The 15,746-nt window shown below is 44.4% G+C and overlaps 1 protein-coding gene across 2 annotated transcripts in view; it reads right to left on the reverse strand.

Moving 5' to 3' along the window:
- Exoc6b (exocyst complex component 6B) overlaps positions 1-15,746 on the reverse strand; it is a 550,902-nt gene that overhangs the window by 530,173 nt on the left and 4,983 nt on the right. Inside the window, exon 1 of one of the 2 annotated variants that reach the window (XM_050164868.1) lies at positions 15,076-15,255. The exons of the other annotated variant lie outside the window; for it this stretch is intronic. The gene's annotated coding sequence lies outside the window, so the exon portion shown is untranslated. Of the gene's footprint in view, positions 1-15,075; positions 15,256-15,746 lie in introns of those variants that run through there. 2 annotated transcript variants of the gene reach the window in all.

The raw sequence follows: 15,746 nt of genomic DNA on the forward strand, positions 1-15,746 counted from the left end.
AATAAGCCCCACACAATCGCATGCAGGGCTGCAAGTCTAGGCCTACAGGATGCAGTGTTTCTTAACATTTCTGTTTGGAGTTGGAGAGAGAGCTCAGCGGTGAAGAGCACTGATGGCTCTTCCACAGGACCTAAGTTTGGTTCCCAGCACCCACATGGTGACTGTAACTCTAGTTCCATGGGATTCCATGCCCTCTTGTGACCTCCACAGGCATAGACATACACACAGGCAAATATTCATTCACATAAAATACATAAATTTTTTTAAATAAATATAGTTCATTTTCATTATTTAAAAAATAGACTTATTTTTATTGATGTGAGTGTTCTGCCTGGGTGTATGTATGCCACATGTGTATGTATATATGTGCACGACATGTATATGGATGTATGCCACCACATATGTGCGTATCACATGTATATATGTGTACTACATGTATATACATGTACATGTGTGTATATGTAACACATTTGTTGTATTGTACCACCTGTGTATATGTGTGTGCCACATGTATATGTATATATGTACCACATGTATATGTATGTATGTGTATATCACATGTATATATATTGTGTGCACCACGTGTATATGTATATATGTGTACCACATGTGTAGTATATATGTGCACCACCTGTGTATATGTGCCACATGCAAATATGTGTATGTGTACCACAGCTGTATATATGTATTGCACCACATTTGCCTGGCATCTAAGGAGGTCAGAAGAGAGTCTGATCCCCAGAACTGGAGTTACAGATAGTGGTGAGCTGCCCTGTGGGCACTGATAACTGAACTTGGGTCCTCTGGAAGAGCAGCAAATGCTCTTAACTGATGAGCCATCTCACCAGGCCCTTTAAGGAATGTGAAAATATCTCCACATGGTTCTCACCCACAAACAAGACCAAGAGCTGCTGGGATAGCAACTAGCAGCATAAGGCTTAAAGGCTCAGACAACAATAGTGGAGAAGTGACAAAATGTCAGTCCCTGTGCTGGTTGGTTTTGTCAACTGAACACCAGGTAGAGTCATCTGAGACAAGGAAACCTGAACGAGAAATTGTCTCCATCAGATTGGCCTGTGAGCAAGTCTCTGGAGCAATTTCTTGATTGACAGAGGAGAGTGCAACCAACTGTGGCTGGAGCCACTTCCGGGCAGATAGTTCTGGGTTCTACAAAAAAAAGCAGGCTGAAGGGACTGGAGAGATGATTCAATGGTTAAGAGCACTGACTTTCACAGAAGTCCTGAGTCCAATTCCCAGCACCCACATGGTAGCTTACAACAATCTATAGTGAGGTTGGATTCCCTTTTCTAGTGTGCAGACATACATGCCAATGGAGTATTCATATACATAAATACATGAAAAAATCCTAAGAAAGGAAGGAAGGAAGGAAGGAAGGAAGGAAGGAAGGAAGGAAGGGAAAGAAAGGAAGGAAGGAAGGAAGGAAGGAAGAAAGAGAAAGAAAGAAAGAAAGAAAGAAAGAAAGAAAGGAAAGAAAGAAAGAAAGAAAGAAAGAAAGAAAGAAAGAAAGAAAGAAAGAAAGCTGAGTTAGCCAAGGAAAGCAAGCCAGGAAGAAACATTTCTCTAAGAACCTCTCCTTCAGTTCCTGCCTCCAGGTTCCCTGAGTTCCTGACTTGGCTTCTGTCTTAGTCAGTGTTCTATTGCTGTGAAGAGACACCATGAACACAGCAACTCGTATAAAAGAAAACATTAAATTAGGACTGGTTGACACAGTTCAGAGGTTTAGTCCATTATTGTCATGGCAGGAAGCATGGTACTGGAGAGGTAATTGAGAGCTCTACATCTGGAATAACAGGAAGCAGGAAGAAAGAGACATAGGGCCTGACTTGAGCATTTGAAAACTCAAAACTCTCCCCTAGGGACACCCTTCTTCCACAAGGCAGCGCCTCCTAATAGTGCCACTCCCTGTTGACGGAACATTCAAACACATGGGTAGAGGAAAGCCATTACAGTCCAAACCACCAGAGCTTCCCTCGGTGATGGACTGTAGCCTGTGAACCAAATAGAGCTTTTCTTCCCCATGTTGTTTTTGGCCATGGTATTTCTCACAGCAACAGGAAAGTGCCAGCCACATGTAAAAGCCTATAATCCCAGCTCTGTGGAGCCCAAGCAGAAGGATTACAAACTCAATGGCAGCCTAAGAGCCTGTCTCAAAACAAAAGCCGGAGGTGGAATTCAAAAGCAGAAAGCTTGTCTTGCATGCCCACAGCCCCAGCAGAGCAAAAACTACAGGTTAATAACTACCTTTGTGCCCATTGAGATGATAAACTATTCTGCTGACAATATTATTGTCATGAAGAATCATGTCTATAACATATGTTTGAATGTTTCAGGGAATACAAAATAAGTAATTAGAAATGTAAATATCTAGGGAAATTAAATGACTTTTGTACAGGGCTTTTTTATTCTGCCTTTCAGTTTTTCATTTCTTTTTCTTTCTTTTTTTGGGTTTTGGAATTTCATGTTGTCAAGGCTGGCCTTGAACTCACTATGGAATGAGGCTGGTCTTGATTCTCTTGCATCCATTTCCTCATGACCTATATATGTTTTCTGTGGGGTTCTGGCTGACAAGTATTTTCTTCATCATTTTGAACATATCAGAACACTGTCTTCTGGGATCCTAGACTTTGGTTAAAAAAAAAAGTGTCAGGAATAATAGGGATCATGTGATGAATGATGTCATCTTGCCCTCAGCTCCACAGATGTTAGTACTAGGCTGTAGGGTACCATGGAAAACAGTATTTTGTTGCAGTTATCTCGATGTATTCAGGAGCTGCCATCCTAAAGGAAACATCAAACTAAGTGTAGACATGATGAGTTATTACAAACTTGTCACAGAAGTTTGGCTTCACAGAAGTTTGGCTAGGGACCAAGTGAAAAGCAAAACACTATCCACCTACTAAGGAGAGAGTATTAGAGTTCATACCTGGGAGGGCCAGTGTTTTGGAGTTCATTGTCATACTTATGATTGCTTGTTTTATTATTAAAGTAGACAGGGTCCTTGTTATGGTTTGGGTGTCAAGGTCCCACAAAGAATCAAGTGTTTGGACAGTGTTCCCACCTCGTGACACCATTTGGGAAAAATTGTGGACCTTGGAGAGTGGGCCTAGCAGGAAAAATGGGGCACTGGTGTTGGGGTCCAGTGCTAGCCTGGACCATAAATTATTTCTCTTGACCAGACCCCAACATAAACTATCTCTCTCTGGACCCACGTGTGGAATTGAATAAAGACACAACTCACATGGCTTTATCAGGAGGGAGATTCTCCGTGATCCCCCATGATAACATGAGTTCACATCCTGAAGAATTCCTCATGTTTATTCTCCAAACAGCCTTATATCTCAAAACATAAACTGAAGGTGAAATACATTAGCATTCTGTTTCCTAGGTAGCCAGGTGAATGTCTTTTAGTCAGGTCCACATCCACCTATCAGCTCTGTAGGGTAGCTGTCCCTTAGGCTAGAACTAGAATCTATTTAACAGGCATCCTCCAAATTACAAAGAAAGGAGCAAAACAACATCCTGACCTTTTGTTAGGGAGCAACAGTCTGTCTGGAAGGTTACCTCACCACTTCAGGTGGGGAACTGTGGCTCGATAACCAGGCTGCCATACCATATAGAAATATGGGCCTACAATCCACTCTCTCTTATTAATTTTAATAAAAACCTGTGCTTCTGCAACAGGACAGATGATCACGCCTGGCTTGGGCAAAGACCTCTTCATTTACCCAAATTTTCCCGTCTCTGGAACAGGCATTCATATATGCAAGCTCCTGTCTTAGGCATCTGGGAAGAAGAAGCTTCAAACCCGTCATTGACTGCTGATCTCTGTGAAGAAAAGAGATGAATGGAGAGAGATACTTTCGGCTCTGTGTTGGAGCCATGCTTTTCAGGATAAATTCTAATGCTTTATGAATAATCATGCTCCCAAAGGCTACAGTCTCCTATTTAAAGGAGAAGAGAATCGCCTGAGTTGAGAATGCTTCTTCACCTAGTTTAGAGCACTTCTTAAATCTTTTACATTGTATCAAAATCTAAAATTCTTTAAGATATACATTAACTCCCAACATTTACAGGGTGTGTCAAACTTTTTTCAGCAGCTGCAAATAACAACAGGTTAATATCATAATTCTTAGCATTGTTGGTCAATACCAACTTTTCAAAAAATATCTTTAGGTCAGTACCATGATTCTCAGCATTATTGGTCAATACCAATTTTTCCAAATATCTTTGTCAGTAGTACCATGATTCTCAGCATTATTGGTCAATACCAATTTTTCCAAATATCTTTGTCAGTACCATAATTCTCAGCATTGTCGGTCAATACCAACTTTTTCAAATATCTTTAGGTCAATACCATGACTTTTAGTATTGGTCAATATCAACTTTTTAAAACATCTTATATGCAGTTATAAATATTATCATTATTAGGTCAATACAATAACAATGAATTGACAAATATACCACAATTTTCTTAAATCCACATTAATCAAAAGACAAGAAAAGCTTTTCTGATGGGTAAGAGTACAATGATATTGCTGATATCAAATACCAGTTCCAGTCTCTGAACAGCAGTTAAACCCTTGGTCTGCCCCCTTCTTAAGTGAAGAGGGGTTTCAGTCATTTATTATTTTGAGTCCTTCTTTCCCTATGGGGAAAGCTTAGTTCTTAGATCTCAGGTTTAATATTTTAATCAAAATGAGTTCTGTGCTCAAAGATTAAAACAGTCAGATGTTCAGTCTGCATCTCAACTCCACAGCAAACAGGACTCAAACTGCAGAAAATTGTAGTCATCGCGGTCAGGTCATCTCAGCAGGGCCTCTGGGTCTGTGTGTGTCTCAAGTGTCTGGAAGCAGCTCAGCATCTGACCCTCAGAGCAGCAGCATGGTACCCTGCAGTGTAGAGTGGCGGTAGTCGGTCCCACGGCCAGGCACTCCTTTCTGTGGGGGCAGGGAAGACTGGGCCATGGTCTCTTTTCCAAATCCTTTCTTCAACTCCTCTATGGGGCATTTGCAGCTATGATGTCATCGGGTCTGCCACTCCTTTGCTGTATATGCAGTCATCTCAGCCAGCTTTTATTTTCTTTCTGTGAAAAAAAGAACATAAACACATCCTCGACCCCAAATATAGAGGTCGGGTCTTTTTATAAGTCACTCTAAGGGCTCTTTCACCTGCCTTAGCAAGGCCACCTTGGTGCCATTAGGTCAGATCTGTCTGCAGCTTTTACAAGTTGTTTTCAAGGAGCCATACCATGCTCCACAATTCCTTTGCATTAGTAACCATGCATGCAGTTCTTTTGATATAAGAGCCATTCGTAAAATTCAGCATAACATCCTTTAAGGGATCTTTAGCCATAATATTAGCAAAATATAGTTCTGTGAATTGCAGCAACGATCATCTAAGAAAAATTATTGCTCTAGCTTTTGAATTGAGCAAATACAATTGTCCAAGATTTAATATCTCAAAATTATCAATTATTGTTTAGTGTAAGGAAACATTGATCATAGTCGATTCTCTGCTAAACTAGCTCCTAGATTTCATCCTGCTCTTTTTCATTAAATTAGCTGCTGCTTTAAGTTAAAAGTTTAATATCTTAACTGGCAAAAATGAGAAGATGCAGCTATTAAATGCATTTTGTTTTTTCATAAAACTGATGTAGAATAAAGTTTTGTACTTAATGCACATGCATGCCATAGCTGAATCATAATTAATATACTGTACTTGGAGACTATTGCATACTTTACCTGTTGATCTATACTTTACCTGCTTGAGTACCTGTCTGGCAGGCTTCTTTAAGCTCTCTATTGGAAACTGGCTCATTGCTCCCTTTAAGAACTTTACTTAGTGGCTCAAGGTCTCACATAAGAATATTATAACTAATGCTTTTAACCATTGTATATCTAATTAAAAGTTTGTAAGCTATCTTCCTCTTAAGTTGCAAGTCTGCCTGATAGAAAAAATGGGGAAAAAAAGAATATTTAACTAATTATGGTGGCCTAATTAGACATCAACATGTAGACGAATGAAAACAGATCCATATTTATCTCTATGCACAAAACTCAAGTTTAAATGAATCAAAGATCTCAACATAAAACCAACCACACTGAACCTCACAGAAGAAAAATTAGAAGTATACTTAAATGCACTGGCACATCTCAATCACAGACTCAGTGGCACAAACATTGAGAGAAACAATTAATAAATCAGATCTCCTGAACTGAGCAGCTTCTGTATAGCAAAGGACATAGTTAACAAGACATAATATCAGTCTATAGAATGGGAAAATATCTTTACTAACCATTAATCCATTTCAAAAACATATGAAGAACTCAGGAAATTAGTCATCTAAAGAACAATTAATCCAATAAAAATATGTTACAGACCTAAACTGAAAACTCTCAATATATGAACTTAAAATGACTGAAAGACATTCAAAAAATGCTCAAACATAACACCCTTAACCATAGAGAAATGCAAATCAAAACAACTCTGAGGTTCCATCTTATCCCTGTAAGAATGACCAAGACTGAAAATACTGCTAACAACTTATGCTTAAGAGAATGTGGGGTAAAGAAGAAAACTCCACAGGGGTGGAAGTGCAAACTGGCACAGCTGCTTTGGATCCTAGTATGGCGAATTCTCAGAAAATTAGGCAACAAACTACTTTAAAACTCAGCAATATCCCTTTTGGGCCTATATACAAAAGATGCTCAATCATACCACAAGACATGTGCTCAACTATGTTCACAACAGAATTACTTTGTCGTACACAGAATCTGAAAACAACCCAAAATGCACCTCTTCTACACATGTGATAAATGAGAGCCATCATTCACAACAGCCATAAATACCATAAAATATCTTGGAGTAACTCTAACCACACAAATGGAAAAACCTGCATAAGAACTTTAAATCTTTGAAGAAAGAAATTTAAGACATCAGAAAATGAAAAGATCTCTTACTCTGTTGGGAAAAGTAGAGCCAACATAGCAAAACTGACAATCTCACTGAAATCATTCTACAGATTTAGTGCAAATGCCCATTAAAATTATAGCAAAACTCTTCACAGACCTTGAAAGAACAATCGTCAACTCTGTAAGAAAAAATAAAAACTCAGCCTAGCCTAAACAATCTTAAAATCCTGAACAATCAAAGAACTTCTGAATGTATCACAATCTCTGACTTTAAAACTTTACTACAGAACCACAGTACTGAAATCAATCCACCTTGAATACTGATTCACGTGCCTACAAACAGCAGATTTTTGACAAAGAAGCAAAATTTGTGAAATGGAAGCATATTTACCCTCCTTATGTTTAACTGTCTGAAGCTGCAGCTCTCTGAGGCTTCCTTATTTGCAAACCTGCCTTGCAGCCTCCAGTTGAAGCAGCGGCGCATGGCAGAGGGTAGGACACAGGCTCTCTCCTGCCAGCGTGCTGTCCCAGGCTCTGGCAGGTAGATTTTTAGCTATCTTTTTTAAATTTTAATTTGTAAATCATAAAATTAGGAGAATTTCTGAATCCTCTCCTCTGTTCTATTGACTGACTCTGGGGTACTGACTGTGTAAAATTTGTTCTCTAAACTTGTTCCTGCTTGCCTTTTCCCACAGGTGGGTTAGATTCAGCTGGCTACGGTGGTCACGTGGCGCCTCAATCTCAGCAGTAACCTAGGCGATTCCTTCACTTTTCCTACCCATTTAGCAAGTGATAAAAGTTGTATCTCTGTGACTATCACGCTTACAAATTCTAAATATCTCTGCCAGCCGGGCAATGGTGGCGCACGCCTTTAATCCCAGTACTCGGGAGGCAGAGGCAGGTGGATCTCTGTGAGTTCGACAGAGCTAGTGCCAGGACAGGCTCCAAAGCCACGAGAAACACTGTCTCAAAAAACCAAAAAAAAAAAAAAAAAAATCTCTGCCATTGTTTCTGCTCCACTCTAACTTAAGCTACCAACATATATAACTGAATACCTTTTCCTTAACCCATATATATATATAACTTATTTACACATTTTTACTCCCGATTTAAATTTTGTCCCGCTTCTCTACATTTCTTTAAATTCTGATCTCTGTTTCTGAGCGATCAATACTCACGTATCCAGCTGTGCTGAAGTTTTCTCTCATGGGTTCCTCACGTCTGGTCACTTCTTGTTTTTGGGGATTCGCAGATCAGCCTCATGTCTGGGCACCATTATGTCAGGGTCCAGTGCTAGCCCGGACCATAAATTATTTCTCCTGACCAGACCCCAACAAAAACTATGTCTCTCTGGAGGCGCGGGAATAAAGACACAACTCACATGGCTTTATCGGGAGGGAGGTTCTCCATGATCCCTCGTGATATCCTGAGTTCACAACCTGAAGAATTCCTAGGTAACCAGGTGAACGTCTTTTAGTCAGGTCCACGTCTGCTCTGTAGAGTAGCTGTCCCTTAGGCTAGAATTAGTATCTCTAACAGGCATCCTCCAAATTACAAAGAAAGGAACAAAACAACATCCTGACCTTTTGTTAGGTAGCGACAGCCTGTCTGGAAGGTTACCTGACCACTTCGGGTGGGGAACTGTGGCTTGCTAGCCTGGCTCCACACCACATAGAAATATGGGCCTGCACACTGGGCAACACTAGGGACATCATTTGAGCATGATGAGCGCGCTGCCCCACTGACAAGAGGGAGACAGATTAGCTAGAACTCGAGTAACAAGTGATTGTGAGCACCATGTGTGGGCTGGGCATCCATCCGGGGTTCCATGAAAGAGCAGGTGCTTTTAAACACTAACTCATCCCTCCAGAACCTCTGTATTTAGTTTTACTTCTTCATTTATTTTTATGCGTTCCTTGGTTCGCTTCTCTTTTCTTATTAAAAGCCTTTTCTTGGCATGGCCTACTGTACGATAGGAGCAATTTAGTCCTGGCAATGCATTCTGATCACATGATCATCTGATTAACCCATGCTGCTACGCTTTCTTCCCCCACTTTCCCCTCCTCACTCCTAGGAGCCCCCTCTTATGTTGAAGACCTCCTCCTGCTCCCAAATTCCACATATGAGAGAAGAAAAGTGACACATCGGACTGACTTCCGATGTAGAGCAATCTTCCCCAGTGCCAACCATGTTCCCGAGAGCCCCCCAGTTCCATCCTGTATGGCCGTCCTTCTGTATGGCCGTGGCGCTCTTGCCCTTAATTCTGTTTCAGTGTTGTGTTTTCGGGCTAAATACGTAGAGTTATCCTTGCAAGGATCCTTGTGAGCATATTTTAACCATGTTGTATCACCTGGCTAATGTGAACTTGGTGAAAAGTATTAAGTACTATTATTAACGACTTTTACATCTATGTTCATCATGGAAATAGCCTCTATTTTTCTTCATTGTGTTTTCCTGGTTTTGGAATGAATGAGTTTGAAACTGCTAAGTACCTTTCTATTTTGTGGAGTATTGAGGAGCACTGACATTTCTTTTCAAGAGACTGTAAGGATTCATCAGTAGGTTTGCCTCATCCTGGGCTTTTCTATGCAGATTCTTTTCTCATAAATGTTTCAATCTTGTTCTTTATCATATCTACTTAGTTGAACTTGTATCAAGAAATTTCTCAATTCCATCTACATTTTCTAGTCCATGAGGACGCTCGGGGTTTTAAAAACAGATTTTTGGGGGAATGGGTTAGGCTGGACAGACAGCCCAACAGTTAGGAGCATGTATGTACTCTTCTCGCAGAAGACCTAGGTCTGCCTCACAGCAATCCCATGACATCATAACTTCCTGAAGTGCCATACCTAGGGGATCGGTTGCCCTCTTATGTCCTCAAGGTCGCAGAAATAAAATTATACAAAATACTTATATCACCATTTTAAATTATATGTAGTACATGTGACTATACATGTAGGCGACATCAAATGTGTGTGTGTGTGTGTGTGTGTGTGTGTTTGTGTGGGTGCACTTGTGATAGGTCAGAGGTATAGGATCTCCTAGAACTGGAGTCAGTGATCCACCTGACCTGGATTCTGAGAACCAAACACAGGTCCTCTGCCAGAATAGTAAACCTTCTGAACTCCTGAGCCGTCTCCCCACCAAGACACTCTGGGTTTGGGGGGTTTCTGTTGTCTCATCTACTTCTCTTGCATATGATTTTTATTAGTATCTTCTCTCTCAGTTAGTGTTCAGCTCAAGTAAGCGGATGATTCTCCTTCCCAGTTAAGTGGCTCACAGCTTCAGCGACCCTTTGTTTTATTCTCTCAGTTTCTGAGTGAATCCGGCCAACCTGATCTATGTTATATTCTGCTGTCCACTGCTTTGGAAGGTACTTCCTTCCCTTCCTGAGCACTACATACCTGGTTAGGTTGCCTGAAATATCTCTGACTTTTTTCTCTTTGGAATGTAGGAATTATAGTGATAAACATTCTCACTGGTGTAATTTGAACTGTTTGTTTAAAATTACCATTGTGAGTTTCAACGAGAACCCGGCCATGGAGCAGGGCAGAGACCTGCTACTCTGATGAGGAGACATTTGGCAATGACTATGAGATGAGGAACATTCGCAGAGGTCAAACTGGCCTTTCATATACCCACTGTAATGTATGTGGCTCTAAAAAATTCTTCCAAATATGAAGGGTAACTCCGCACGGAACAACAATGAAGTCAACATTATGAAATCTCCCGTCCATGCACACATCATAATGTTGTTTCACGTGGTCCAAACAAGAGAGATAACATATGTCATCATAATGGAGTACTCCTCAAAGGGAGAACTGTTTTATCACATTCGCAAACTGGGAGGCTTACAGGAGTTCGAGACTCGAAGGCTCTTTACACAGGTACTGCCATGACAACTATATGGCGCACAGAGACATCAAAGCCAATAATGTTCTGATCTACTCCAGGGGTAACACCAAGCTGTGTGACTTTGCCCTGGCAGTTAAAGTTGTATCTGGGAAAAAACAAAAGGATTTCTGTGGCACTCTGACCATCTGTGCCCCAGAACTCTCTGGAGAGGAGCCATATGATGGCTGCGCCAGTGATATTTGGAGTTTAGGAGTGCTCCTCTTCTTCATGGTGGCGGGGCATGTTCCATTCCAAGATAACTCCTTTGTGGGCATGAGGCAGCAAATTCTGACTGCAAACTTCAACATTCAATGTTTCAATCATGTTCCACTTGACATATTCAGTGTCATAGTTGGAACAGTTCTGGTAATAAAGCCCACCATCAGCCATCCTGAGGCGCTCCATGATCAGGGATAGCCAGGCACGTGCACCACATAATTCCATACAGAGTCCCCCAGGCACCCCGAGCCCTAGCATTGTCAGGACCATGACAAGAATGGGGTACAAACGTGAAGAAATTATTGAATCTCTGAGAGACCAAAAATACAACCAGGAGATGGCCACTTACCAGATTCAGTAACACCAGTCACCTGGGGGAGACTTCTGCCATCACCAAGTGAAACCCGCAAATTCCATGCAGCTAGGCCTTGTCCTCAACCTGGCATATATTCATACCTTTCCTGGGACTCTCAGGAGAGCTACTGAGCCTACTCCCCCAACCTTCCTCTTGTCATCTGAGCTCCAGGAGAAAGAAGATGAAAAGAATTCAGGTAGGGTAGCAGAAGGCATAGCATACCTGCCACCCTGTGCTACCAGCCTAGGAGGATCCAACTTGCACACCTATCCCACCTGCGCTGTCCTGTGGCTGATTCCCTCAGGAGCAGCAGGCTGGACATCAGTGAGAATTTCTCACAGTCGAAGAGAGAGTTATGTGACAGGCAGCCTGATGGGGAGTGCCCAGCCATCCCACTCTCTGTGCACCTCTTCTAAGTCAGACCATGAGGCTGCACATGACATAGGCAACAACATGTTCTCATGTCCAAGAGAATCTCTGGAGCTCACTGGAGACAGCTCTGAATGTAACCCCTTAAGGCTCCTCCCTTGGGGATATACTGCAGGAAGAGACCATCACACAGGAAGTGACCACCACACCGGAAGAGGCCATCACCCAACAGGTGACCATGACCCAGGAAGTGACCATCACACAGGAAGCCACCTGACCCAGGAAGAGACCATGACTCAGGAAGAGACCTTCACACAGGAAAAGGCCATCACCCATGAAGTGACCATTACCCAGGAATCAGTCATGACTCAGGATGGGACCATCATGCAGAAAGCGACCACGACCGAGGAACTGACCATGACGGAGGGTGAGACCATTAAGCACGAAGCAGTTCTGATCCAAGAACAGACCACCACGCAAGAAAAGACTAGAACTCTGGAGGAAGTGACCATCACCCAAGAAGACACCATCATCCAGGAAGACACCATCACCCATGGTCGGCCCCAGGATACCAGGCCAGCTTACTCCCAAAACCGGAGGTGCCACAGCTGGAAGAGGGTCAAGAAAACAATCGTAAATTGCTTCAGACACCTATGTAGCTGCGTGCCACCTGTAAAGAGAAAACATGCCTCCTGTAAGAACCAGGCTCCACAGAAAGGGGATTCTGGAGGCACCCACAGAACCAGGTTCATTTTATTTGTACTTTTCCTCCTGTCCTTTGTGATAAGTGATGCCTGTGTCCACTCATGGCACACTGTGAGCTCAACAACCTGTCACTTCAGAAAGACCAGGTATTCCCTGAAGTGTGACCTCAGGCTTATTCAGTAACAAGTGGACAGCAGAGATGCTAAGCCAAGCAGGGAGAGGTATGGGCAAGGCCAAAGAGAAAAGATTCCTTGAAGGACCAGTTGGGTACTTGGATGCTGCAGGGCAGTGCACTAAGTCTTGTGTGTTTTGAAGTCACTAAGAGTCTCCTTCCTGTGTCTTTCTCTTTGAAGCCCTGAAGAGCTCAAGTCCCAGCTCCGTGACTCATGGGTTGAGGATCGGTCTGAATAAGATTTGACAGCTCCTTTGGGGATCCAGGCCAGATGCCCAGGACACAATCTGGCCACAGGCCCCTCCTGCAAAGGAAGAGCTGTCCACCCCAGAGAACATCTCTCCAGGAACAATCCCAGGCAGGAAGGGTAGGCTTCCCACAGGGTCTAGTTCAGAGTGGAGGGTGGAGGTGCAAAGGTGCCCTAAGCCGTCTTGTGGAACAACAGCTTCTTGCCCTCTCCCCCTGCCTCAGGAAAACATCAGAAATTGCACTCTGGGCTGTGATGTTCTTTGCCCCCTGTTTCTTGGCAGAGAACATAGTCTTCTCCATGGTGTGATGTTGCATTAGGAGCAGCAGGGCTGCGTCCCCGGCACCCGGCCGCCCACATGGCTAGCTTATGCCCCGAAATAATTACACGGAAACTGTATTCTTTCAAACACTGCCTGGCCCATTATCCGTAGCCTCTTATTGGCTAGCTCTTACATATTGTTCTAACCCATTTCTAATATTCTGTGTAGCCCACGAGCTGGCTTACCAGGGAGGATCTTAACCTGCATCTGTCTGGAGCGGGAGAATCATGGCGACTCCTCACTCAGCTTCTTTCTCCCAGCATCCTGTTCTGCTTTCTCCGCCTACCTAAGGGTTGGCCTATCAAATGGGCCTAGGCAGTTTCTTTATTAGTAAGAAATCACTCCCACATTAGGGTGAGACTTTTCTCCCCAAGGAGAGTATTCCTAGCCAACCTGCCCAAAGTTGGGTTGCCAGGTTTAGAATGTGCCCTGCAAGCAGCCCTGTAGGACCCCTCTAGAGGGTGGGGTCATGGAAGAACCTTTTGCAAGAATCCCCAAAAGTCATCACAGCAAGTTCCATTGCTTGAGTCCTCAGATCCAAAGGCTGGAAAAATCTGAGTTGGGGAGTGGCTCCAGGGCAGGGGAGTCCCCTCTCTCCACCAATTCTGCCCTCCAGCTACTCACCTCCCACCTCTGCCTGCTAGCTCCTGCTTAAACCACCACGTGCCACACCCTGAGAGACTGATTGATAGGTGTCCTGATTAGGAGTGAACCAGAAAACCTTCTGAGGGGTCAGCAACCTGTGGTGGTCCCTGCCTCAAGCCTGCCTGAGTCTGCACTCACTCGGCAGTAAAAATCCTTAAGATGATATCTATTTCTCTGAGTCTTACAGGATGCTTCTGGCAAAGATAAGCAGGCTTTTCCACTTCTTTGGCGGAGGGGGAGGGGGCTTCCAGGAAGCTGCCTTGTTCATGCCACAGTTACATTGGTAAACTCTCATCTCCGTGTACTTTCTGCCTAGACCACGTCAACATGTCACAGCATGAGACAGAGAAGACTGTGACTGGTGTGGTGGGCCCTCTCTCCAGCTGTCTTCCTCCTAATTAGAACCTATCCTGTGATAGTCATCTTGCTGGGATATCTTCCCCGCTGTGAGAACACATTTCTGCCTCTAATCTGCTCGGTCCTCTGAGCCACACTAAGCTCATGGGACAGATATTTTTTGTACCCAATCCGAGAAGTAGAGCATATGGTAATCCCCAACTAAGGCAGAACCAAAGTAGTGAAGAATCTGTGGGCTGGGCACAGTTCAGCGGAAAAGCGCTTGCCTGGCACACTGGGTTCCATCCCCAGCGCCACCAAAAGAAAAAAATAAAATAAAATAAAATGAGGAGGACGAGGACGAGGGAGGCAGGGCTGGGCGGCTTCCACAGATGTATTAGCACATCAATTCACACACTGCCTTGCGCTCTGTGTAACAAGTGTAAAGTAATTAACCAGGTCCGTTCTGGCGGTGCGCGGGCAGCGCCGGTCGAAGCTGTCGGAGAAGGAGGCAGGGCAGGGAGAAGGAGCAGGTCCAGGAGCTGGCAAGGTCCCGGGGCAGCACTTGGGCGAGGTCGTCCTCACGAACCGGGCTCTCAGGTGAAGGAAGGTGGGAGAACTCTTCCCCCAGGACCGACGTCACCAGGACGCTCTCAAAGGAGCTGTGATGGGCAGTTCCGCTGCACGCAGAGCCGGCGCCCGCTCCTGACTGAAGAGCTGCTGCCCGAAGGGAGCGGCGGCCCAACAGAGCCGAGCCTCGCCCTCTCTCCAGACAGGCTTCCCAGCAGGGCCTCGCCCAGGACGGGGACACCCGCGGATCTCCCCTCAGCCAGCCGCCGCGCTCCGCCCGCTCCCGCCGACCCGGCCCCGCCCCGGTACCTGAGCGTGGGCCCGATACAGGCCGTGTCTCCCTCAGGATCCGCTGGTGCTCCGCGGCGGTCTCCAGGCTCTCCTCTGTCATCTTCGCCAGCTCCAACGGACGGCACGGCCGCGCGGCCCTCACTAACCGTGGACCCCTCGCACCGGCAGCCTAGGTTCCGCGGCCGTTGGGTCAGCACCCCGCAGAGCGACCCCGCCCTCGAATGCCACGCCCCCAGGCGTCAGCCCGGGGCAAGCGTCCCACGCGAGGGGTTGGGGATTGGTAGTTCGCTGAGTCAGGCAGCGCTGGGTTCTGTCCATTCACTCAGCATATCTGCACTAATTGCTGAGACCTTGATATATTATATATTGAGCACTTTACGACACCTGTATACAGTGACACCAACTCAGGCAGTGGTATTAACTCTGCACAATTTTTAAATGTGTATGCATATAATGTCTGTAAACTACAAGTTTGCCTGGTACCCCAGGAAGCCAGAAGAGGGTGTTAGAACACCTGGGATTGGAGCTACAGATGGTTGTGAGGCGTCCTGTGGTGCAGGGAATGGAACTCCAATCGTCTGGAAGAGTTTTATAACTCTTTATCAACTGAGCCTTCTCCCCAGGCCCTAAATATGAAGCCCGGTTTGTCCTGGAACTCAAGATCCTCCTGCCTCCACCTTTTTTTTTTT

Source organism: Alexandromys fortis, unplaced genomic scaffold (assembly GCF_014885135.2).
Source record: "Alexandromys fortis isolate MF-2015 unplaced genomic scaffold, M_Fortis_MF-2015_v1.1 scaffold_138, whole genome shotgun sequence".
In the NCBI taxonomy this organism is placed as follows: Eukaryota; Metazoa; Chordata; class Mammalia; order Rodentia; family Cricetidae; genus Alexandromys; species Alexandromys fortis.